Raw genomic sequence first — 26,802 nt, 5'->3', positions numbered from 1 at the left:
TTTTATTGCTTTGTTTGTGCATTTTATTCCGTTCTGTGTTCAACTTGCCAAGTATCTGGACAACTCAGTCAAGACCTTCCATCCGGTAATAGGGTCTGAGTGGACTCAGGTGATGTTGATGCTGCCCGTATGCTTTGATTGGCAAGACTATAGCCAGTAGTTCTCAAATCAGGCTGCACATTTGAATTATCTGGAGAGCTTTTAAAAAACACTGGTGCCTAGGCCACACCTCTAATGATTATGACTTCATTGGCCTGTTTCAAAGTGTGGTCAGAAGTACAGAAGAGCGTAGGTGAGTGGTTCTCAAAGTGTGGTCCCTAGATCAATAACATCAGCATCACCTGGGAGCTTGTTAGGAATGCAAATAATCAGATCTTATACCTACTGACTCAAACTCTGGGATTGAACCCCAGCTATCTGATTCCCTTCAGGTGATTCCGATGCCCACTGAAATTTGGGAACTGGTGTACGAAGATTTTGAGTCTGTAGTCAGCCTCCTTTCTTAGGCAAGCAGCCTAAGCTCTCTGTGGCAGACGTTAGCATCTGTAGAATGGGAATAACAATGGAACTCACGTTATGGGGTGTCTGAGCTTGATCAGGGAGCTGACACCAACTATGGGGAAAAGCTGAGGTTCCAGTGCCAGGAGAGCATGGGTAAGTCTTTAATCTGGAGAGGCTGAAGACAAACAGAAGCATGATTTATAGTAAGCAAGACAAGAGTGAGAGGGAATGGTTTCGGACCAACTGGGGAGATGGGGTGCCCTGAGAGCTTGCCTTGGTGGGCCGTGGGGGCTTGACTCAGCACCTTTATCAGTGCAGCCTAGGTGAGGACAGGCGGGGCTACGAGGATGAAATTCTAAAGGGCCAAAGTTTGGAGGGTAACGTCTTCCTCTGAGGCAGTGGAAGAAGCTGCCGACGGAGGGACCACAGAAGGATCTGTGGGAGAACAACGGGAACTGCAGGAGAGGTAAGAAGACCTTCACATATCAATGGGCAGGAGTTGGGCTCTTAGAGGATGGGGCCAGGGTTCAGACCTCTGAGGCTGAGGGAAACAATCAGGATCTGATGGGGGAGAAGAGGTGGGGGGTGGGATGGGGAGCTGTGCTGGAGGCCTAGGTGTTGTACTGAACCCCTATTAACCTCCATAGAGAAGGCACCAAGTTCAAGAGGTCAAAGAAGAGACCTAGAGCTAGCAAATGCGACTTGGGGATTTTATTGGGACTGACTTACAGGGAAGAGAGTCCAGTGGTGGTGAGCTGGAAGGAGAACCACCTTACCTATAGAAACAATCCAGCGGTGGTGGGCTGGACAATGTAACCACCGTACACATGGTCCAGTGGCAGCGGGCTGGGCAGGAAAACCACAAACGCTTGCAAACGGCATGCAGTTTATACAGCATTTTCGTTTAACACCCTCTCCTTAATGATCTCCACCTGGCAGCTTTCATGTACCATACTCCCCAACCCCAAACTCAGGGCCTCCATCCCCCATAGAGCCAGTGTTCCACGGGACGGCCTGAGGGCTCAGATGTTCCTTATAGACAAGGAATGAATCTCTGAGTTGGTGACTCAGATTCACTATCGGAATACATTCAGGTGCGCCTGCCATACGAGGTCATTCTCAGAGTATGCTTGCTATTGCTCTCAGGTGTGCTTACCATGCACTAGGAAGTCAGCTAGTTTGGGGTTTGCTGTTGGGGGCTGACAGGAGGAAAATGCCTGGGCCTGGGTTTGAGGACTCCTATGAAGCAGACAAACCCACCATCCCAAACTCTAGCCCTTCTTAGGCTTACCTCGGGCGAGAGCTATTCCTAGGTCCCAGGCCAAGCCAGGACCGGAACCCTTGTTTGCTTATCTAGGGCTAGTGGTGGGAGGGTGGGGATGGAGGCAACTGCGTGAATCCTGCATCCCCACTTCCTAGGCCTCCCACCCTACCCAGCATTTTTAAAGTTCCAAACATGTTTCTGGGTTCTCTATCCTGGTCCCCAAGCGACATTGGCCTTAAATGCATTGTAAGTCTTTAGTGCTCTGCTCAGAACTCCAAAGGTTGGTATAACTAAGATAGAAATGCTGTGTCTACAGCCGTTGCCTTGAAATGGGAATGGAAAGGGCTGCCAGGAAGTGTAGTCTCTCTTGGAACGTGTGAGGTGCAAAGAGAAAAGCTGTTGTTCTGTCTCTGGGACCTTGACTCTCCAGGAGGAGGGGGAGAGTTAAACTTACTTTATATTTTTCACTTTTCTATATTACTGCCTTGGACTGTTTCCACTTTTCTTCTGCTTCTATCTTCCTGTGTTTCCTTTTGATGAAAGTGAAGGGGGAACTGGGCAATAATCTGATTTAATGAAACCTGCCATGCTATTTGAGAAAAACTGAAAGCTTTATTTTAGACCAAATGAAATGAAAAATTGTATATAATGTAAAATTAGTAAAACAGACATGTTAAGGGAGCACGTGCTGGGATCTGTTAGAAGGAAAGTACCCTGTCTCAGCTTTGAGGAACCACCACAGCCTACTGTGGGTTATGGGTCATGGACAAAGGCGGCACACAGGACGTCACATATGCCTATGCAGAGAAATTATCGAGAGACTGGATGGGCAGGATTAGAGGTCCAGAGCTTGATAAGGCAAAAGGGATCTTCTAATTCTCTTTAGATAGTTGAAACTGACCACTTCTCAAGGAAAAATGTGTTTTAGGGTATTCAAGAAAGCACAAGAAAATCAATATTTTTAGGCTAGTTTTAAAGGGGTATTTATTGGCTGGTGGGTTAGGCATCTAATAGTTAACTAGTAGGTTACATTTATGAATTAGTAGCTAGGAAAGAAGACATGAGATTCTTTGTGTCTTAGTTTATTCAGGCTGCTGTAACAAACTACTATAGACTGGGTGGCTTAGAAACAACAAATTTCTCAGGAAACTGAGAAGGCCAAGACCAATGCAATGGCAGATTTGGTGTCTGGCGGGGGCCCATTTCCTGGTTCATAGGTAGGTGGTCTTACTGTAACTCCACATGGCAGGAGGGACAAGGGATCTCACTTGGGACTCTTTTATAAAGGCAATAATCCCATTATAAGGGACCTAATCACCTTTCAATACCATCACCTTGGGGTTGAGGATTTCAATACATGAATTTTGGTGGGGGGAGGGGTGAGCATAAACACTTTTTATCCATTGAAATTTTCAGAAATTTCCCAGAAAAGCTACAGACTGAGTTTTACGTGTGGTTTTCAGAGTCAGTAGCCTGAGGTCAAATAGGTTCAAATTCCCTCTCTAGTGTGCTTGATCCTGGGGCAAGTTAGTTCTCTGAACCTTGATTTCTCTCGTCTTTGAAATGGGGATTATTATGGGAATTAAATGTACTACTAATGTTTGTATACATTAGTAGTTTGTAGAGTTGTTTGTAGAGTGCCATTTAAAGATTAGTCATTATGCTTCCAAAGTCCTATTTCCTAGAATAGAAGATTAAATTGGATGTCTCATGGGGTCTCAGGAGTTTCTTTTGTTTTTTGATCCACCTGTAGGCATACACAACATGTATTCCAGCATCGTTCCCAAGCTGCAGTGGTATTCTGGGACCTGAGCCTAGGTTTCTCTTTTTCTTTTAATGATAAATAAATGAATAATCACAGTGGTTGCAAAGTTTGGGTGAAGCCAAGCTTTTCCTTTTCCTCAGTGCAGGCTCTCTGGGCTGAAGCCTGTGTGGAACTGGGGAAAGGCATGGCTGGGGCCTCTTTCCCTAACTTGTTCTACTTCTGCACCACTCACTCTGCTGCCCTGGATGGAGGTGGAGGTGAAAGGGAAGGTGAAGGGGCTGGGAAGGTCCTGCTTGGCATGACAGCAGTAACCTGGCATTGAGGCGGCTGGATGGATTGGATGATGCAGTGTTAGTGCTTACTCTTGGTGGGCAGAGGGAGTTTGCATTGAGTTTTCAGGGATGCTGGTCTTGGCCGTTTTCTACCTGCAATTCCCTTAATGTGGGCAGTTACTCCTGCAGTTGGACATCTGTGACTCCCCTCAGCCCCTGGCTCCTGGCAGTCTGTCTCTCCGTTGGGGTCACCTTATCCCTCCAGGGGATCCATTTATGGTAACCAGAGTCTGGTTCTCTTCCATGGGGTTTCCAGTTGCCCAGCGAGAACTCTGTGAATGTCTGTTTCCCAGTCAACGCTGGAAAGGCTGGCTGTTCCCTTCATTCTGCCGCTTTACTACCAGGTAGCCATTCCAGCCAGCTTCTCATCTTCAACACTAGAGGGACAAGTCAAGTGTTAGTCCACAATCTCCAGGGAACAAACAGCAAACTCTCCAAGTTGTCCTCTTGAAGAGCCGTCTTGGCATAAGGAGGGGGAAGCACCACCTTCTCCTTGTCCATGGGGACTCCTGGACACCCATAACTCTCTTCAGAGAAAATCCCAACTACCTCCTAACTTCTGTCTTCCTGATGAATTCTAATATTTCTTTAATATTGTCAGGAGGTGTGTGATGGGCTCCCATTGGAAGAACAATGTTTTCAGTCACTTCCTTCCAAATCCTGAAGAGAAGGCCTTGATATCTGTTGTCTCGGCTTTGGGGCGTGGCCAAAATGTTAAGATGGGAAGAGTCCCATTTGAACATCCTGCCTCACCAAGATAAGGTTAAGTGTTCTCATGGCTAGGACTGCAGGTACTTCCTTCGGGATCCTTCTGCTTCCCCTGGATACCTGGAGGCCTTTGGGCCTCCCTTGTCCGTGCCCCAAACTCCTTAATAAAAGTCTTAACTCTTTTAGTCCCATCTAACCGCAAACAAAGTTGTTTTACACTAGTTGTCAGACAAAACTAATCTGCTTCTAGGAAATCTCATTAAAACAAGTGCATAACCAAGGCAGTTAACTCTCCCATGATTATCTGTGTGTTGAAAGAGATGGAAAATTCATGAGAGGGAAAAAAATCCAACAGAAGTTCAACATAGTTTCTGACAGATGAAACTCACACTATGTACAGTTGTGGCCACCCTGTGTAGGACCGGGGTGAGGCGGGGGAGTGCTTCGGAGATTCAAGGTTCTCTGCGTCCCTCCCTAGAGGGTCCTATTCTTTCTCTGGAGGTGGAAGTGCCTCTCCCTTCTGTTGACACTGGGTTGTCACCAACATGACTCAGACATTCTCTGTAAGCTTGTAACCGGGATGGCATATGGACCAAAATGATACCCAATTTGAAAGGTATGTGGAAATAAAACAAAACCTTCCCATGTAAATTATTCCCACAGCACCGTGTAGAAAGGCAGGGCCCTTCCTCTCCTTCCCTCTTAGCCACTTCTTAAAATGACCAGTAGGGGGCACTGCAGGGTGAGATTCCCAGCCCTCCTGCACGTCCCATTCATGAAAAGTTATTGGAACATGAAGTATGGAATATAATACACCTATTTTAGCTACAGTAATGCTTGCTGAGAAATTGATTACTCATAAATGTAAGATCTCAGTTGTTCTTGAGATGTGATCAGCTAAAGAAGGAAGTTTTAGCTTGAAGGATAGGGGATCCGTTCTAACTAGGTGTTTGTGAAGTACTGGACCCTAATGTCCCCGGAAAAATGTCTCAGACATGACCGTTGTGTGACTATGATATATGTGGACAGGGCACCGAAAGAAGGATCTGGCAACCTTAGACTGGGGATGCGGGAGAGCCAGAGACATGAAAGCTGAGTGTTTTTAAATGTCAGGAAGAAGCTATCTTTTATGCTGACTTTATTGGATACTTGGAAGCTTTATTGCATGTCGGGCAATTGAACTTAAAGCCAGCAGCAAGTTTATTACAAAATCAAATGAAGAAGGGACAAACAGTTCTTTTTGTCAAGGAAGGGAAATTGAGGTACCCATGGAAAATAGAAAACAAGTCTTAGATTTTAAGAGTCACAGATACAGAAACAAAAACCCAAGACAGGTTTTGAAATTGGGGCATTTTAATTTAAAACAAAGTTATTTTTCAATCAGGGAATACATTCATGTGATTCAAATCAGAAGACACAAAGAAGTTTATAAGTCTCCCACCCCTTCCTACCAGGCACTAATTTCTGCTCCCCACAGCTTTCTAGAGATATTTTATGCCTTCTACAAATTACGCATCATCTTAGCTTTATGTTTGTAATACGACTATCTCTTGGAGATAATTCTATTTTAGTACTACAGTGTTTTCTTATTCTTTTTTATTGCTGTAAAATATTCCATTGTCCATGGATATACATCTGGGCTAGTTTTAGCTGTTCCCTGCTACAGAGGAGGATTTGTTGGACAACCTTATAGAGGAAACTAGAGCTCTGGGGAGTATACTAAGATATCCCACAGCAGTCAGCTCAGTATTAGGCTGCTTCTTGGGGGCTGCCATGGAGAGGGTGTATTCAGAGGGACCCCAGAGGTCTTTACCCACCAACCCAAGATTGTAAAAGTCTATGAATCTTTGACCTCAGCTCCGATACAAGACCGGTTATAATCTTTATAAACATTTGCTTGTACCACAGCCTTGCTGTGTAGATGCTCAAGAACTTCCTGACTTTTCATCCTGTTTCTTTGTCTTCTCTGGGCCTCAGTTTCTTCATGTGTAAAACTGGAAAGCTGGAGTATAAGTTGTTTTCAGACATTTTCTTAAACTGATGTTATTTTTTTAAACCAGATGAAATTTAGGAGGAACTCTAATAAAAGCCCCAGATAAAAAATGAGGTATGATATAGAATGGTGTCTTAGTTTCTTCTTTATTTCTTTGCAGATAGTATTCTGTAAAATCTCTGAATTAACTCTGAGAAGCTGTAAGGATCTGTGGAAGATTATGTGAAAAGAAACACACCAGCTGGAAGGTTTTCTGTTCATGTCTGTGACAAGATTGTAATAATGACTGGTTACCATGATTCACAGGGATCTAGGGTCCTTTTGTGATCTACCGTCTACCAGCTTCTACATAAATTATGAAAATTAGATTGACTCTGCCAAGAAGGGAAAAGACCAGAGGATTAGTAGCATGAACAGTAGGTCTGGGTGAGGGGATGGGAGGAAAGGAAGGCCCCCCTCCCCTGAAAAAAATGGTAAGAACTTGGGAAATGAAGGAGGGAAGATACTCTCCTGACTTTCAGATTCTTGGCTTGATCAGCAAGTATTGTTGGTGAATGGATTTTTTTTTTTTTTTTTTGAGAGAGGAAGAGTACATTTTAGAGAAAATACAACTTTTTCAAAAAATGTTTCTTTGTAACATGTTTTCCTGTTGTATAATCTCTTTTTAAACTTTTAAGTTCAGGGGTACAAGTGCAGGATGTGCAGGTCTGTTACATAGGTAAACGTGTGTCATGGAGTTTGTTGTTTACATTATTTCATCACCCAGGTTTTAAGCCTAATTTTCCTGATCCTCTCCCTCCTCCTACGCTCTGCCATCCAGTAGACCCCAGTGTGTTGTGTTCCCTTCTATGCATCCATGTGTTCTCATCATTTAGCTCCCACTTATGTAAGTGAGAGAATGCGGTATTTGGTTTTCTATTCCTATATGAGCTGATTCTTGAATGTGAAAGGGTGTCCAAGGCGGAAAGAGACCATTCATGGGAAGAAGAGAGACTAAAAAGTACCTAAAATTTAGTTGATTTTGAAAATATGAACGTATTTAGATATTGATTTTTTTCAGTAATAACTTCTTCTCGACTTCAGACAGGTTAAAAAGATTCTAAACATGGTGTGGTTAAATAGCCTGCTGGAAGCATATTTCAATCTCCATCTTCCAGAGGAGGAATGTGTGTGCGTGCGCGCACGCTGCGTCTTTGTTACGTTGTAGATAGAGTGAACCATCAACATTAGCCTGTGATTTTGGTAGCATTCACCTCTCAGGAACATTTTCTGTGAGTCCGCTGTGTCTGGAGGAGATTTGGCTGTGGCAGGAAGAGGAGTTTAGTAGAGATTTTGACTGTGTAGTGAAGGCTGGGCACAGTGCCCACGCCTGTAATCCCAGCACTTTGGGAGGCGGATCACAAGGTCAAGCGATCGAGACCATCCTGGCCAACATTGTGAAACCTCGTCTCTACTAAAAATACAAAAATTAGCAGGGCGTAGTGGCGCATGCCTCTAGTCCCAGCTACTCAGGAGGCTGAGGCAGGAGTATTGCTTGAACTTGGGAGGTGGAGGTTGCAGTGAGCTGAGATCGTGCCACTGCACTCCAGCCTGGTGACAGAGGGAGATTCCATCTCCAAAAAAAAAAAAAAAAAAAAACCACAACAAAAAACTCCTGTAGTGAATGCTTGTAGCCCTGTAGCCCTGGCCCATCAAAAGATAACAGAGGAATCAGAAAAGCTATTCTGATTTATGAGTCACATCTAAAAGCGCCTGAGTGGCCTCATTTCCCACCGCACATCATAGCAAATTATTCCCTATATCTAAGTTAAGAAAGATTTCCAGCATTGATAAGCTAACTAACCTTTTTTCAAACTTATGAAATGTCAACAAATATACTATATAATAATAAAATTGGTATATGGGCTCATGATTCTTAATATTATACTAGCATTACCACCCTGCCCCCCATTCTTAGGAGGTTTACTATCTCAGAATTTCTATCTGAATTTTAATGTAAATCAGAAGAGAAAATGGGAAGTACAATATCTGTGTGTAGCAGACAAAAGGATTTATGCCCTAAACTTCAAGTTTTCCTGACTTTTTAAAGACAGCAGTAGCAAAGCCTGATGGCCCAAATCTTTTGTCTTACTCAACGTTTAACGCTGTGTGGGATTATAAGAAATGCTGAGATTCTCTTGTTTTCTGCAAATATCTGGAAAGTTTTGTGTACCTTCAAAAAAGAATTCAAAATCTGCTTTCTGTGCTGCCATCTGTGAGAAGCCATCCTGCCCAAGAAATGCTTCACCGTAGTATGGGGAATCTCTGAAGACTCGATTGAAATGAGTTTGCACAGGAAAATAACATGTAACAGAATACAGAAGATGAACCTGCCCCAAAAGGTCCTAGATTGGCCAATCAGCCTCTGAACTGAAGAGTCGAGAACTGACAAGGCCAAGGGCAAGGGCCTGATTTCCTCAGAGGCTGTTGGCTGGTTTGCCAACCCCAGAAAGAGCTTGCTGCTGCTGATTGTGGGGTAGGCTCCCCATGAATCTCTTCACTCCCATTGTTACTACCCTGTAGTCAATAATATCTCTGTGTGACAAGAAGAAAATACTTTTGTTGAAGAGACATAGTCAGATGACTTATACAATTAACTATATCTCATTTGAGAAGTTTAGTTTCTTACAATCTGGACCATTTTGAATAACTCAATCAATTATTTTTGACCAGATCACTCTCTCATTATGCATCCTGATCATTGGCAAGTGTAGAATTGGTATCCAGCAGTGGCTGATGTAGGACAAATTGTGTACCCCATTAAATCCCTGTGAACAGAGAGGAGAGTCACTGCCTTTTTTAGGGTAGTGAAACAGTTCAAGTTAAATTTTAAAGGTGTTCCTTAAGATTTTGAACACCTTAAGAGTAGGGACCAGACCCTTTTCTTTTTATCTCGTCCTTGCCTCTCATTTTCTCAGATGTGGTCTTTTAGGCAGAATGAACACTATTAATGTATTTGACAAAATGATGATCTATCTGTCACTATTTGAAACAAGTTCCCCTAAAGATCTGAAAGGAGGCTGTGGTGATGGAAGGTAGTGTTAAGAAGGGGATGTGGACTTTGGAAGCAAATAGAGAACTTTGAGAGTGCCTGTAGGAGACGCAAAAGCATACTGGAAATGCTAGAAAAGATCCTGGACCAATTTCTTCATCCCTCAACTATATGATTGTAGGCAACTTGCTCACACTCTCAGTACCTTAGTTTCCTCATCTGTAAAACTGGAATAATACATCTACAACACAGGGTTTTTTCTGGGATTAAATGATCTAACATATTAGAACTTGGAACAATAACTGGCAATAGTAATTGCTCAACAAATGTTAACTATTCTTACTACTATTATTAAAGGTCTTGGGAGAAAAGACAGATTAGCTTTAACCCCCCAACCCAAAAGGTAAAATATTTAATGAATATACTTTATAATGTTAACTTGAGACAGAGATGTTTATGAACCTTGCAGTACGATAATTCATAGATATGGAGTCTATCATGCTTTTCCCTCGACTTCAGCCTCTTCAGTTTCTCTCACTCCTTGGGCTGTGGGTCTTGGGTGAACTTTAGAAGATTTGCGAGGCAGTGTAGCTCAGTGTGGAAGGAGCCCTGAAGCTGGGGCAGACACCTGCTTCCAGTTCCGTCTCTGCTGTTGATGGCCTTGTGAGCTGTGGGAGTCACTACGATTCTTACGTGTCAAATGACATCTGGTGAAGTGGATGGTGAGAAACATTCTATAGGGGTTTAAGTATAGAATTTTAATGAAATGAGACTGGTAATGTAACAAGTGTGACATTTTATGCGTGCAAAATAACCCTGTCTCATTAAAAAGTATCTTGAGAGGCAAATGCCATGCATAACACTCAAAATAATTTGGTACTCCTTTTAGAATTGTTTTCAGATTCATGGATGAAATCCAGTCTCATAACTTCGTCACACATTTTCACTTTTTAATTTTTAAAAACTTTTAAATTTTATGTCTGAAATTTTTCAAAATGGTTGCAAAAATAGTTTGAAGTTCCACATACCCTTCATCCAAATTCTCAAACTATTGACTTATTGTATAAGCACAATATACTAAAAAACAGGAAATTAATATTACTATAATACTACTTAATCTACACACTTTATCCAGATTTCACAAACATCTTACTAATGACCTTTTTTTGGTCAGCATATAATTTAGGACTACACATTGCATTTAGCTATGTTTTCTTAGTTTTCTTTAATATGGAACAGTTCTGTGGTCTCTTTTACCATTTTTGAAATTATTTGGTAGATTTTCTTCTAATTTGGGTTTATCTGATGTTTCCTCATACTTAAAGTTGTGCATCTTTGGCAAGCAGGCTATGGACAAGATGCTACGGCTTTCTCAGCATGTTATGTCAGGAGGTGCATAATCTCAATTTGTTTTATTATTCAAATGAAACTTTGCTCACTCAGTTAAGGTAAGGTCTGCCAGACTTCTCCACTATAAAGTTACTACTTTCTCTTTAAATGAATATCCTGTGGTGGATACTTTGAGACTATATAAATCTCCCTTTTCCCATTCATTCTCTCATTTTAGCATCTATAGTTCTTGCCTGGAACAGTGATTACTTAGGTGTTTGCCAAATGGTCACGTTTATGTAAGACTTCAAGCCAGTATGCCTGTGGATGGTTCACTCTTGCCACACTGGACTCAAGGCGACTGTGTGGTGTTGAAGCTGTGGGTCATCCCCACATTCAAATCCAGTGTCTGCAAGTGCTATTCTTCTTTCCCTCTCTCCCTCCTCTGACACGTTTTTCGCTACCTGCATGGAGGCTTATCAGGTGGAAGAAAGCACATGTTCTTTGGAAGTAGCTTTGGTAGAATCCTAGACCCACCACATACGCGTTGGGTGACCCCATTCAAGTACATTAATCTCTTTGAGTTTCAAGTGCGCAATAAATAGAGAGTCTTGCTTCCTGGGTTCTTTTAAAGAGTAAATAAGATACCATGTATAAAATCTTCTGCATCAAGCATGATGTGAATCTCTTTAATGTTAGCTCTATTTTCTTTTTCCAATGAAATCACTCAAATGGCCACAGTAAATACAAAGGCTGAATTTTGACTCCATTGGTCTGGATGGAAGCCAGCTTAAAATCTCTGCAGGTGATTCTAATGTGCACCCAAGATTCGGAACCTCTGACTTTGATGTGCACTTACTGATTTAAAACTGTAAGAAAATGAAATTGAATATATCTTTACTGATATCATTTTATCAATAAAAATGAAATAGTGTATAAAGGGATAAATTTTGTGAGGAAATTTAAGTATTTTACATATTTGCCAATTCATTTATTAGTAATTTCTTGAGCCCCTACGTTCAGGCATTGTGCTAAGCGGTGGGCATATGACAATGAGATAGACACGGTCAAGCAGCTACAACACAGTTCAGGGCAATGCAAGCTCTGGTGGGGGCAGGTACAGAGATCTAATTTGCCATGTAAAGGAGTTCGAATTTTATCCCATCAGTGTTTGACATATGAAGGATATTGAGCTGGTGGGGAGGGGGTCATGACTAAGTGTTAGAAAGACTACCCTGATGTGATTGGAATGGGGAGGCAGGGTGATCAGGAGAGATGGATGCTGAGGCTTTATTCTGAGATGTTACAGTGGGGATGAAAAGGAGGGGTAGGACTTGTGAGACATGTTGGAGGTGGAATGATAGGACCTAATGACCAGTGATGTAAGGGAGGTCTGATGACTTCCAGGTGCCTCGGTAGATTGTGGCATCATTCATGGAACCAGGGCAAGGGCAAGGTTGTGGATGGGGATATTCTGAGTTCAGTTTTGAACCTGTGCAGTCAAGGCCTTTGGGAACATGTTATCCAGTAGGTGGTTGATAAACGAATCCAGAATTTGGGGAGTGTATCTCCATTAAAGAGACAGATAAGGCTCTGTGCAATTGGTATTTGAAGCTGCAGGTATGGATGAAATTGTCAGAATATGTGGAAGAATAAGAGAAAAGCCAAGGACAACATCAGGATCATTGGCATTGAGGGTACATTGAGGAACAGGAACTGGAAGAGGGGAGTCCAGGGAGCAAGAAGAGAACTGGGAGAAGAGAGCTGCAGGGACATGGAGGAGGAGGAAATGTGAAGCAAGGTAGACCAGTCAGCAGTGCAGAGGCAACAGAGGAGTCAAGTAGGGTAAGGCCTGAGCTGAACTGCAATCACTGGACTTGGCCTCTAGGTGGGCAGAGAAGAAGTTGAAAATGTCTCCCCTTTCAAGAAACCTTCCCTAATTCCACACCACTCTGTTTACTCAACTCATTAGGAGGCTTTGAATGACATCCTCTCTGAGCTGCAAGTCCCCATATAGGTTATTTAATACACACCTTACTGAACAGTTGAGGAAATTGAGCCCCAGAAAAGTCATTACTTGTCTGAGGTCAAGTGGCAGATTCAAGACCTTAAACCAGGTATTTTCCACCTTTATTGGTACTGGTACAATTAGTTTATACCAATTTCCTACTTGTTCATAGGTCGCTTATTTACCCTCTGGTTATTTTGTGTTTATGTAATTTGTAGTTTTTGCTGTTTTCCAAGGTCACAGAGGATAGGAATTCGACTGCTACTATTTTATTACCTTCTTTCTTCCTCCATGTTGACCTTTTTGACTTCATGGGCTATTTTAAAGAAATAATAAGCCAGCACGGATAAAACTCCTTGCAAAAAGCATGACACACAACAGCTGTTCAACAAACACAATTGGACAATCAGAAGGTATTTAGATGTGATGGAACTGGTGCATGAATGACAGGATAGAGTAGTCAGTGACGTTTCTTTTTATCAACATTTTGATCAAGGACTGCCAAGTACTATGTAGGTAGTCCTGACATCAGGAAGTTAGCTACACGGACAGATGCTGTGTAGTTCTGGATCTCAGAGGGAAAGTCCAGACCTGTCATTCTGCCTGTGGGCAGGTGCCCCTCTGGGATTCACTGTTCCTGAATCTATAGCCACAGAAATCTACCCTAGGTACACACAGAATGTATACCAGGAGAATGATGGAATTTGTAATGATATTAGTGTAAGGACATTTGAAATGTTTATACTACCTAGGATCCATTCGTCCTTCCTAGAAACATCTGGATTTCCTTTTGAGGCAAGGCTTTGCTCGCTGTGATGTCTTGGGACATTCCCTATGTCAGTTAGCTGTGGAACTGAAAAGGACAAGATTGTTTCTCTCTCTATCCTGGCATAGCCTGGGGTAGGGGGTTGGTATGGCATATCACCAAAGTTAGAAATCAGACATATCTTCCTGGGACTTTGACTTTTGAGTGAGTGATAGAAAAATGAGAGAAACAGTTGGAATTCCTATAGTTCGGTGGTGGTGCCCTGACCAGTGCTTAGTTCTTGATTCCTGATTCTCTGGAGCTGGCTTGGATTCTGCCTGCTTTCAGGCTGGCTCTGCAGCTTCTGGTCAGTTTCTCAAGCCCCTCATTTCACTTGGCTGGCGTTAGCCATCTGGATTAGTCTGTTCAGGCTGCCACAGACTGCAAGGCTGAAACAACAGAAATTAATTTCCCCACAGTTCTGGAGGCTGAAAGTCCAAGATCAATGTTCCAGCAGGGGCTGTAGGCTGTAAGTTTGTGTTATGGTTTATTGTGAGGGCTCTCTTCCCAGCTTTGCAGATGGACACTTTGGCCTCTCATGGCCAAAGGAAACCTCTGTACATGTATGTGGGAAGAGAGGAGAAAGGACAGAGCATGCACGAGGGGGCAAGCTCTCCGGTGTCTCTTCTTATAAGGACACTAATCCTGTTGGATCAGGGTCCCATCCTTATGAACTCATTTAACCTTAATTACTTCCTTACTCAGAATATAGTCCACACTGTGGGGTTAGGGCTTCAACATATATGAACTTATTCTGGGGGAGGACGCAAACTTACAGTCCATAACACTGGCTGAGGTCAGTTTTCCTTGCTTGCAAATCAGGAACCTAAACCAAATTTGCTAGTCTTACTGTTTTCTTCTGAGCTCCAAAATAAAAATCCTTTGTTCTTTCATCTTGTTCTGCAAAACTAGCTCTACATCGTTGGTCAAAATAGTAGTCTGTTCAACAAAAAGCAAGGGAACTTTGACTGACACCAGTCCCCCTTTCAGCCCCTTTCCTCCTTGCATCTTTGCTGGCTTTCATGGCATTTCTTGAGCAAGACTGTCAGGCAGGCAGGTGACTGGAGACTCTCTGATGTCATTCTCCACACTGATGTCAGATGCCAACCTTGGGGCTGGCTGGGTGGAAAAATGACCAGCTTGGCTCTGACAGTTCTGGCTCCATGTTGCAAGAAGTTGGCAATTTTCTTCTTGCTTTTTTCTTTTTATTGCTTGTTCCACAGTCTGAGGCGCATACACAGCTGGTTGGCAGTTCTGCTTCTAAAGCTGTGGCACTCCCCATCTTAAAGGTTTTGAATCTGCCTGCTGTTCCAGACATGAGGACAATGACAAATTATATTAAGCCAGGGGATCCTTCTTCAAGGATCCCCAAGTTAGAAGTCTGTGTGGAGCCTGGCAGAGGGAAATCTACATTAAATTGCCCCCAGGATAAGGATGTTCTCAAACAATCCACCCCATGCCACATTTATACCTGAAGAGTCACCAACCAGGCTAGAGAAAGGTGCATATAAATGTGGCTCTGAAAAACTTTTGCTTCATGCTGATTTCATTTTTTGTTCTGCCCCAGTATTCCCCTCTGCACCTGGGAATCACTCAGCATGAAGTAAACCACAGCACTTTCCAGAACTGTTTTTGTGTTTTTTCAACTGCAGATGTCCGGGAAACAGTAAACTCTTGTTTTGAAGCTTTTTAAAAATTGAGCTTTTGATTCCAAGCAACTGAAAATGGTTCCTGTTTATGTTTCTTATTGGTGATAGTTTAACTAGCTGGATTTTGTTTTCTCTGGATTATGTTTTTTTTAAAAATTTTTTTATGGTTTTCCTTTAGGAGTTTACCAGTCCCTGGAGCTCACTGGTAGCAGAGGAAAAAAGTGTCCGGAGAAATTGAATTTCTTTTATGTCCACAGAAAAAGTGGCCAGCTGCCATTATAGGATAAACCTAGGGCTTTCTTCCCAGGGGCTCATGGATTAGTAAAATCTGAGCAATGGTAATACCTTTTTTTTTGGTAAGGCTAGAATATATACTTTGGAAAGTGTCTATAAAATTAAGTCAATATAACCACTTATTTCTGGCATTTGTTATGGGATAATTATCCTAATAGTTCTTTAGTCTTGTAATTTAGTAAAGTGGATATTTTCCTTACTCTTGAGTTGCTTGGGCAAGCATGACTAATAGTTACCGAAGTGTAGATCGTTTATTAACATGTCTAAATCCTTCTTTTTAAGTCAACCTAACAGGTAGTTGTTACCATCATGCAGCATTTTCATCAGTTCTTCCCATACCTAACAATTAAAATTGCCCACATGTGATTGAGAATTCATTGTGTGTACATTTCTGGGTTCCGGGATGGGTCCTGAATGAAGGATGTAATAAAGGAAGTATTTACAGATAAAGCGTGCATGTTTGTAGTTAGTTTAGACTATAGATAATGCAAATTATGTGGAAATCAAAGTGGAGACAGGATTGGTTTTGTCAGGGCATGTTTCTTAGAGGGAAGTTTATGGAGTTGTTGGTGGGAAGTGGTAATTCCAGGCTGGAAGATGGCTGAGAAGAGATGTGAATGGAAAAGCCAGGTAGGTAAGAACACTAACTATTGTTGAGCAGTCATATGTGCCTGACACTGTGCTAGTGCTTTACCAGTATCTTTAAAAATTAAATCTTCTTTATTAATTTACAGTGTGGTAGGAATTTTTTGCTTTATTTGAGAGGAGGAACCTAAGACTAGGGTTATGCAAAGAATATTAGAGGTGATAGTAGAATTTAGGGTTACTTGACTCCAAATAATGAAAATGAGTAAGACTAACATAGGAGATAGTTCCCTGGCTGCAAGGGAGGGGTCTCCATGGGGTGAAGCAAGAGAAGAATTTGATTTCTTGGGACTGGGACAGTGAAGGCACATTTATATCTCATAGGAAAGACAACCTGAGGCTCCTGTAGCATCTTGAGCAGGCTACTGACATGATAGGGAAGCACATTGTATCTGTAATATTTATCGGTAGTTTTTTCTTTATTGCCATGTTATAGTCTATGGATGATGAACATTTTGGTTGTGTCCAGTATTGGCCTTCTACAATAAAGCTGCTAGTGACATTCCTATACAAGTCTTTTAGTGTTTGAAACCACTCATTTTTGTTTGAGATATTCCCAAGAGAAGAAAGACTGTGTCACAGGCATACACGTGTTTGGCTTTAGTAGGCATTGCCAGGCAAACATTTTCCCAAGCCGGTTGTACCTATTTACATTTTTATCAGCAGGGTAGAAGACTTCCAGTCTAACTTTCATGTCTTGTCTTCCTGGCATGACTTTGGATAGGAAATTATGCAACAAGGGACATACTATTTGTTATCAGCCATATAGCCTGCACAGAGACTGTGGGTCACAGGGGTGTAAAAAACACCAAACAACTTAATAATCAGAAACTCACCAAGAATCAGATTCTCCACACTACAAAAAGGCTAAAGGAAACTGCAGGAAAGTCAAGATCATCCAGATTCGGACAAAGGCAACAATATGACTCAAACCTTCCGTGCACCGTTTGTGAAAATCTTACCCTGTTCCTTACCGTTTGACATCAGGATATTACTCAAAGGTGAACCAAATGACTGTAGACCACTGAGCCAAAAACTCTGTTTAAATGATAAGTCTTGGGCAAACAGATCTTTTTATTTGAGAACAGTAAAATGGTTTTGTCTTCTTAGATGATCTAAACATTTTCTAAGCAACAACTGTAGCTCTTTGTTCTCAACTTTCTTGTAGGTTCAGGCAAAGGCCTGATAACTTTTTCTAGTTAGTTGTTGAACATGGATGTGATGGTTCTCCTTTCATGAAAGACGACAACTGTGATGGTTAAGGTGTCAACTTGACTGGGTAAAAGGATGCCCAGATAGCTGATAAAACATTATTTCTGGGTATGCCTGTGAGGGTGTTTCTAGAAGAGATTAGCATTTGAATCTGCGGACTGAGTAAAGAAGATCCATTCTCCCCAGTGTGGGCAGGTATCATCCAATTCATTGAGTGCTTGAATAGAACAGAAAGGTGGAGAATGGGCAGGTTACTCTTTTCTAGAGCCAGGACATCTATCTTCTCCTGCCCTTGAACATTGGAGCTCCTGGTTGTCAGGCCTCTGGACTCCAGGGCTTACCCCTGTAGCCAACACCAGTTCCCCACTCCCTCTGCTGCTGGTTCTCAGGCCTTTGGACTTGACCTGTGAATTATATCATTAGCTTCCCTGGTTCTTAGGCTTTGAACTCAGATGAATTACACCACTGATTTCCTGGCTCTCCAGCTTGCAGATGACATATGGGACTTCACCTCCATAATTGTGTGAGCCAATTCTGATAATAAATCTCCACTTTTATATATCTATCTCCTATTGCTTCCATTTCTCTGGAAGAATGCTGGCTAATACAAAGATGTAGTAAAAAGCACATGAGCATTTTGGGAGGCTGAGACGGGTGGATCATGAGGTCAGGAATTCAAGACCAGCCTGGCCAAGATGGTGAAACCCTGTCTCTACTGAAAATACAAAAATTAGCCAGGCATGGTGGCGGATGCCTGTAATCCTAGCTACTTGGGAGGCTGAGGCAGAGAATTGCTTGAACCTGGGAGGCAGAGGTTGCAGTGAGCCAAGATCACACCACTGCATTCCAGCCTGGAAGATAGAGTGAGACTCCGTCTCAAAAAAAAAAAAAAGCACATGATATGTTTTTCAAATCTCATCTTAGGCACATCTGTTCTATGTGATTCTAATTAAATGCCTCTCTGGGCTTGTTTGCTTATCTATAATGTGGCAATGACAGTATCTCCCTCTCTCTGGGTTATAAGGATGATGTGTGTGAAATACAAGTCTAGAGATGACATGTGGATTGGACATAAAAAAAATCAGCCTCTTTTTTTCTTTGATTTCTTGGTGGCAATGGTTGATGTTAACATTGGCTTTGGAGTCTGACCTGAGTGGGAACCTGGAACTTGGCTCTGCCAGGAATTGGCTGTTTGGCCAGGACAAGTTACTTAACATTACGGAGTCTCAGATTCTTCACTGGTAAGATGTCAAAGATAATATTGCCCACATTATACAGTTATAATAAGGATTAAATGAGATAATATATGTAAAGCAAACTAGTTAGAGGCCACTGCATAATAGTGACTCAATACATTTGTTTCCTTTTTCATTCTAAGATTTCCCCCACATGAGAATTGTGGTTCTAATATTTGGAACTTCTCAAAATCTAACATAAAGGGTTTGAATTGCAAGATGTCTAATGATAGAGAAGACTTGCAGTTACCTATTGATTTGAAGCAGAATATGTAAACCTGAATTTTTTTTTGGCAAAGTTTATCTTTTATGATTTAGTAAAAGAATGGGACTATTTACCTGAGCATTTCAGCTTTATAAATGATTATATGATAATTAATGTATGATAACCATCTTTTCAGTTTGTATTGACTTAGTCATATCGGCTCCTCCCCCCACCCCCACCAAAAAAAAAAAAAAAAAAAAAAATTCTAAACTCTTGCTAGTGAACCCAGTACTTATGATGGTCCAAGTGGATATACACCAAAAGTCAAGAGGGTAGCTTGTTTCTGGGCAAATACTTTCAGGTTAGTGGATCTCACTGGGGGCATTTTGGAAATCTGTGGGAGCATTACTATTGAAAACTGCTAACATGTAGTGGTCAGAATGCAAGGGTGCTCAATATTCTGTAATGTGTAGGATTGCCCCACACTGCAAAAATCACCTTGTTTCCCAGTTACTTCTCAAATGCCTTGATCTTTGAGCTAGGGCCTTCCATTTTTCTTACTGTTTCCAGACCTGAAGTTGCCGTAGGTTGACATATATCATAAGACATTTTAGTACCCATCAGCACCCCACTTCTTTCGTTTTTCTGTGTGCACACAGAATCTCTTCTAAACTTTACTCAAATACGAGCATTCATTGTGAGTGAATACATGCATTAGACTATTTCATTGTTTTCTACTGGAGTCCTGCATAAGCATCTACATATTAACATACAAATCATTTTATTATAAATTACTTTTATTTATCCTTTATACTATAGTTGGTAGATCAGTTTTCTGAAATTGTGTATTTATGTTGTATAATTTATCAATTTAATTTTAGAATTGTACAGACAGCTGTAAAAAGGGGGTGATGAGGCTGATAGGAAGTCCCTTCTCCACAAGTTTTTTGGGAACATTTTTACTTAGTGAGTTTTTCAGTTCCTACCCATCTTTGTAGCATTCTTACATTACAGATAAGTTACACGATTGTTAAAAAAAAAAAAATAAATGACAGGAAGAAATAATTGAACAGAGACTCCACGCTGTACCTTGGTTTATTTTCCTGCTGTATACTTATGATTCTTGTAGGACCAAAACACCGGATGCTTTTAAGAGGCTTTTAAGGACTGAATTGTGTCTTCATAAAATTCATATGTTGAAGCCCTAACCCCCAGTGTGACTATATTTGGAGATAGGGCCTTTAAGGAAGTAATTAAGGTTAAATGAGGCCATCAGGGATGAGGTCCTAGTCCATTAGGGCTGCTGTCCTCAGAAGAGGAGGAGACACCAGGTATGCAGAGCACAGAGAAAAGGCCACGTGAGGACAGAGTGAAAAACTGAAAATCTGTAAGCCAAAGAGAGAGACCTCAGGACTCAGGAGAAACCAGGAACACCTTGATTTTGGACTTCTAGCCCCCAGAATTGTAAGAAAATTAATTTGTTGTTTAAGCCACTGTCTGTGGTATTTTTTTATGGTAGCTCTAGAAGACTAGTACAAAGAAGAGGCACCTAATTTTCTGAGAGCCTGACCACCAGCCCCTTCTGTTCTGTCCTTCCTTCTAACACCTGCTTCCCCTGATTACCTTCAATCACATACCTACCTCCTTGGAGATGTACCTGATCTCTTCCTAATCTTTATTCTCTTCTACCTGGGATTTTTGTTCTACTTTCTGCTGGATTTAATGAACCCCCTCCTTTTCTCCATTTCTGCTCCTTTTCCTCACTGTTCCTTCCCCTGGCCTCTACTCTTACCTGCACATCTGGTAGACACATGGAGGCATGTGAGATTTATGAGTAGATCCCAGCTGATAGAAGAGAGTCTCTGGCTACAGGAAGCCATGTGACAGGCAGTGACCTAGAGAGGCACAGCTATCATGGCAAATCCTACCAAACAGGATGCTCCTATTTGGTACCAGTTTGCTGTGTTGGCAGAATTAGTTAAGGAGATGGGTAGTAAAGATCTGGGGTATCAAAGGAAGACAAAGCTTTGGGATTCTTTCAACAGTCTGATGTATTTATTCCCTATTGAGCTGGGTGGAAACCAAAAAATCCTATCATGTTTTGTGTCTTCGTTGGGGGAAAGTGCAGTATATGAACTAATTATCATGTAGCAATGACAATGCAGTGGTTAAGAATGCAGGTGTTGGGTTCAAATCCTGGACTGGCTATTCCCTAGCTGTATCATCTTGGGCACGTTACAAACCTCTGTATGTCTCATTTTCCTCATCTACATGATGAGATTGATGATAATGTCTACCTAGGTTGGTATGTAAAGGCTTAGACTTCTGTCTGGCACGTAGTAAGAATTTTTGTGTTAACTATTATAATAAATACATTATGTAATTGCATTTCTTTTTTGAGACTGAGTTTTGCTCTTGTTGCCCAGGCTGGGGTGCAATGGCATGATCTTGGCTCACCACAACCTCTGCCTCCCGGGTTCAAGCGATTCTCCTGCCTCAGCCTCCCAAGTAACTGGGATTACAGGCATGTGCCACCATGGCTAATTTTGTATTTTTAGTAGAGACGGGGTTTCTCCATGTTGTTCAGGCTGGTCTGGAACTCCTGCCTTCAGGTGATCTGCCCGCCTCGGCCTCCCAAAGTGCTGGGATTACAGGGGTGAGCCACCACGCCCAACCATAATTGCAATTTATGAAGTGTTTTCACATCCTCTGACTCTCTAGAGAGTCCCCATTTTATATCATTGATTTTAAAACATAGATTCAAGAATAATGGTTTTATTTATGTATTTCATTTATCAACTGTATGTTTTGGAAGACAAGGTTAAATTGGTAGAATATTTAAATTCATATAATAATGATTTTTGTAATGGAAATCTACAGCGTTGGGTTTCTTTAAATTTTTGTTGTATGGAGCAGTATTTCTGCAAGATGTTCTCCAGAAAAAGGTTCTATGTTAAAGTATAATTGGTTGTAGCACAAAGTATGCCATTTTGGAGACTCACAATGAATGTCAGCATGTTAAAGGCTCATAAAAGTCTTTTAAAGAAAATGGGTTAACTTAAAAAGTGTGATCTTTACATGGTTTCCTAGAAAATGGAATCTGAACTGAATTTACAGTCTAAAGATTTATTGGGAGTTATAATCCTAGGGCAGCAAGAGTGAGGCCAGAGGGATGTGAAATAGAGAAAGAGGAAAAGCAAGTGCTAGATAGTGTAGTACCCATTTGGTTGCAATTTCATAAGGAGGAGCTCCTCATGACCAAGCAAGGGCTATGTCTTCTAGACACACTGTATGGAACCACCATGCTTTGGAATTATCTTGTTCAGAGTTTAACCATGGAGTGTTAATGCCACTGCACTTAAGCATTGTGTTACCTGGTGTCTTTGGGCAGCTGCTGGGTTAGACAGATTCCATGCTCTGCAACATGGCCTTGGGCCCTTGGGTTAGATCTGGACATTGAATCTTCTGTTGTGCCTCTGCAGAGGATGTGTTGGTAACTTTGTTAGGGCCTTGTCCTTGCCCTGGGGAAGGCCGAGACAGCCTGTGGCATTGTGGAGAGGAGGCCCTGATGGCTGATGGTATGGGAAAAGAGAGGGCCAAGCAAAGGCAGAGAGGCATGTGAACTGAGTCCTGTACCCCTATGCTTCCACAAACTTTACCTGTATAAATCTCACTTCTTTCCCTTTCCCCCTTTAAAATTACATCCATAATTATCCCATAACATTAGTGCCCTGAGGTATAAATTATGATGTGTCTCTGTTTGTAATATGATAGAGAATTGATAAGACTGGTTTCCATGACTTTCAAAAGTGATTCTGAATACAGTGGCATATTTTTAGGGTCCTATTGATGCAGGAGTTTTTGCTCCTTAGTTCAATAAAATCTGGGTTCTTGTCTCATGACCAGGAAAAATTAGGCACGTGGACACATTGAAGGGTGAGGAGGATGGAATTTATTAAGCGAAAGGAAAGCTCTCAGCAAAGAGCTGGGGTCCTGCTCACAGGTTTCCACCTCACAAATTGAGTACCAGGCCACCAGACACGAGCTGAAGAGGCCAGGCTCCTTCCCTGCATAAGGCCCGAATTTCTGGTGGTTCCACCCCATTTTTCCAGTGTGCATGCAGGCCCTTAGTCTGAGCCACTCTACATTGATTTATTTCCCTTACTGTGCATGCATTAAGGGATGGAATTTTTCACCATGGGCATGGTTAGGTAAACCCCCTGTGCACAATGACCTGGGTGGGCCAGAGGTTCTTTGGGGACCCTCCCTTATCTGCCTAGGCATTCGTCTGCCTCCTGCCTCGATCTTTGTGGTTTCCCTGAAGACATTCCACTTTAAGTTTGGGGCAACAACTACAGCCATATTGAGTTGGAGTCATAGTTAATCCTATGCAGTATTCCTTTGCAAAGGGTTTATCCCAAGTAATGTCATCAGGAGCATTTGTGTTTCTTCCTAATGTCAGTCTCCGCTTGTTCTGAAACATTCAGTTTGTCATTTACCTTTTGACTTTATTTTTGATTTTTGAAAAATCTGTTGATATTTATCAGATAAGAAGGGTTTAATGAAACATTTTATATTTTGAGACTATTTTGAACTTACAGGAAAGTCGCAAGAATAGTACGAAGAACTCCCATATATTCTTCATCCAGAGACTTCATTCAAGTTTTGGCAATGTCCCAATAATGTTCTTTATAACAGAAGGATCCAGGTCAAAGTTATATGTTGCTTTTAGTTATCATGTCTCTGTGGTCTCCTTCAGTTTGGAAGAGTTCCTCAGTCTTTCCATGGCTTTCATGATTTTGACATTGTTAAAGATTACAGGCCGTTTTGTAATACATTATTCAACTTGACTTTGTCCAATGTGTCTTTTTGACTAGGCCTCAAGTTTTTTAGTTTTGGCTGGAATATCACAGAAGTGAATGTGTTGTTGATGTCATATCTTATACTGTGGCACATGATGTTGATCCGCTCCATCACTGGCAGTGTTAGCATTGATAACTTCCTGGAGATGGTGTCTGCCAGCTTCTATCACTATGACGTTCTTCCCTCTTTCCCCTTTACAATTCATAAGAATTTTGTAGACAGATACTTTGAGATTCTGTAAAACTCATTCCTCACACCACTTTTATCCACTAGTTTTCAAATACATTGATGTTTCCTGCCTCAATTAGTCACTACTATCATGTTGCCAAATGGTGATTTTGTAGTTCTGTCACTCTTTCTGTATTTGGTGGTTGACGTTGTACTGTAAGGAAGATCTTTCTTTTGTCTCTGTTTATTTTTTCATTTATATGAGTGTGGACTCCTGGATTTTATTCAATGGTTCTTAGTCCATTACTATCATTATTTATTTTGATGCTCAAATTGTCCTCCCAGACTTTGCCAGTAGGAAACCTTACAAGCTGGCTTCTATGTCCTTTTTACATGTCCCTATCATTCTTTGAGCACTTTCTTATTTGCTCCACAGAACAATATGTTCAAGGCTCATCTTATGTTTTCCCTGTGTTAGTCTTGGAATCAACCATTTCTCCAAGGAGCCTTGGTTTCTTATAGTGAAGAGTGGCATTTAGAAATCAATATCTGAGACAGGATGCCCAAGATGGCTGAATAGGAACAGCTCCAGCCTCCAGCTCCCAGTGTGAGCGACAAAGAAGACGGGTGATTTCTGCATTTTCAACTGAGGTACCGGGTTCATCTCACTGGGTCGTGTCAGACAGTTGGCGCTGGTCCACGGGTGCAGCCAGACCAGCGAGAGCTGAAGCAGGGCGAGGCATCGCCTCACCTGGGAAGCGCAAGGGAGAAGGGAATTCCTTTTCCTAGCCAAAGGAAATTGAGACACACAACACCTGGAAAATCGGGTAACTCCCACCCTAATACTGCCCTTTACCAGGGTTCTTAGCAGACAGCATACCAAGAGATTATATCCCACACCTGGCCCAGAGGGTCCCACGCCCACGGAGCCTCCCTCATTGTTAGTACAGCAGTCTGAGATCTAACTGCAAGGCGACAGCGAGGCTGGGGGAGGGGCGCCTGCCATTGCTGAGGCTTAAGTAGGTAAACAAAGACGCCGGGAAGCTTGAATTGGGTGGAGCCCACCACAGCTCAAGGAGGCCGGCCTGCCTGCCTCTGTAGACGTCTCCTCTGGGGACAGGTCATAGCTAAACAAAAAGCAGCAGAAACCTTGGCAGAGGTAAATGCCCCAGTCTGACAGCTTTGAGGAGAGCAGTGGATTTCCCAGCATGGAGGTTGAGATCTGAGAACGGACAGACTGCCTGCTCAAGTGGGTTCCTGACCCCTGAGTAACCTAACTGGGAGACATCCCCCACTAGGTGCAGACCGACACCTCACATGGCAGGGTACACCCCTGAGACGAAGCTTCCAGAGCAAGAATTAGACAGCAGCACTCACTGTGCAGCAATATTCTATCTTCTGCAGCCTCTGCTGCTGATACATAGGCAAACAGGGTCTGGAGTGGACCTCAAGCAAACTCCAACACACCTACAGCTGAGGGTCCTGATTGTTAGAAGGAAAACTAACAAAAAGAAAGGACACTCACAACAAAACCCCATCAGTATGTCACCATCATCAAAGACCAAAGGCAGATAAAACCACAAAGATGGGGAAAAAGCAGTGCAGAAAAGCTGGAAAATCAAAAAATCAGAGCGCATCTCCCCCTCCAAAGGAACGCAGCTCATCGCCAGCAATGGAACAAAGCTGGACGGCGAATGACTTTGATGAGTTCAGAGAAGAAGGCTTCAGTCGATCAAACTTCTCAGAGGTAAAGGAGGAACTACGTAACCAGCACAAAGAAACTAAAAACCTTGAAAAAAGATTTGACGAATGGCTAACTAGATTAACCAATGTAGAGAAATCCTTAAAAGAACTGATAGAGATGAAAACCATAACACGAGAACTACATGACAAATGCACAAACTTCAGTAACCGACTCGATCATCTGGAAGAAAGAGTATCAGCGATTGAAGATCAAATGAATGAAATGAAGCGAGAAGAGAAGTTTAGAGAAAAAAGAGTGAAAAGAAATGAATAAAGCCTCCAAGAAATATGGGATTATGTGAAAAGACCAAATCTACATCTGATTGGTGTGCCTGAAAGTGACGGGGAAAATGGAACCAAGTTGGAAAACACTCTGCAGGATATCATCCAGGAGAACTTCCCCAACCTAGTAAGGCAGGCCAACATTAAAATTCAGGCAATACAGAGAATGCCATAAAGATACTCCTGAAGAAGAGCAACTCTAAGACACATAATTGTCAGATTTACCAAAGTTGAAATGAAGGAAAAAATGTTAAGGGCAGCCAGAGAGAAAAGTCGGGTTACACACAAGGGGAAGCCCATCAGACTAACAGCAGATCTCTCAGCAGAAACTCTCCAAGCCAGAAGAGAGTGGGGGCTAATATTCAACATTCTTAAAGAAAGGAATTTTCAACCAAGAATTTCATATATAGCCAAATAAAGTTTCATAAGTGAAGGAGAAATAAAATCCTTTACAGACAAGCAAATGCTTAGAGATTTTGTCACCACCAGGTCTGCCCTACAAGAGCTCCTGAAGGAAGCCCTGAACATGGAAAAGAACAACCGGTAGCAGCCATTGCAAAAGCATGTCAAAATGTAAAGTCCATCAATGCTAGGAAGAAACTGCATCAACTAGCGAGCAAAATAACCAGCTAATATCATAATGATAGGATAAAGTTCACACATAACAATAGTAACCTTAAATGTAAATGGACTAAATGGTCCAATTAAAAGACACAGACTGGCAAATTGGATAAAGAGTCAAGACCCATCAGTTTGCTGTATTCAGGAGA

At 42.0% G+C, this 26,802-nt stretch overlaps 1 long non-coding RNA gene across 1 annotated transcript in view; it reads left to right on the top strand.

Moving 5' to 3' along the window:
* The first annotated feature begins 896 nt into the window (after nt 1-896).
* LOC105508197 overlaps nt 897-26,802 on the top strand; it is a 532,547-nt gene continuing 506,641 nt past the window's right edge. Inside the window, exon 1 of the long non-coding RNA XR_001001219.1 lies at nt 897-967. This is a non-coding gene — a long non-coding RNA (uncharacterized LOC105508197). The remainder of the gene's footprint in view (nt 968-26,802) is intronic.

Source organism: Colobus angolensis, unplaced genomic scaffold (genome assembly GCF_000951035.1).
Source record: "Colobus angolensis palliatus isolate OR3802 unplaced genomic scaffold, Cang.pa_1.0 Scaffold16, whole genome shotgun sequence".
Classification (NCBI taxonomy): domain Eukaryota; kingdom Metazoa; phylum Chordata; class Mammalia; order Primates; family Cercopithecidae; genus Colobus; species Colobus angolensis.
Note: the sequence above shows the minus strand (reverse complement) of the source record. Positions and strands in the feature narration are given on the sequence as shown.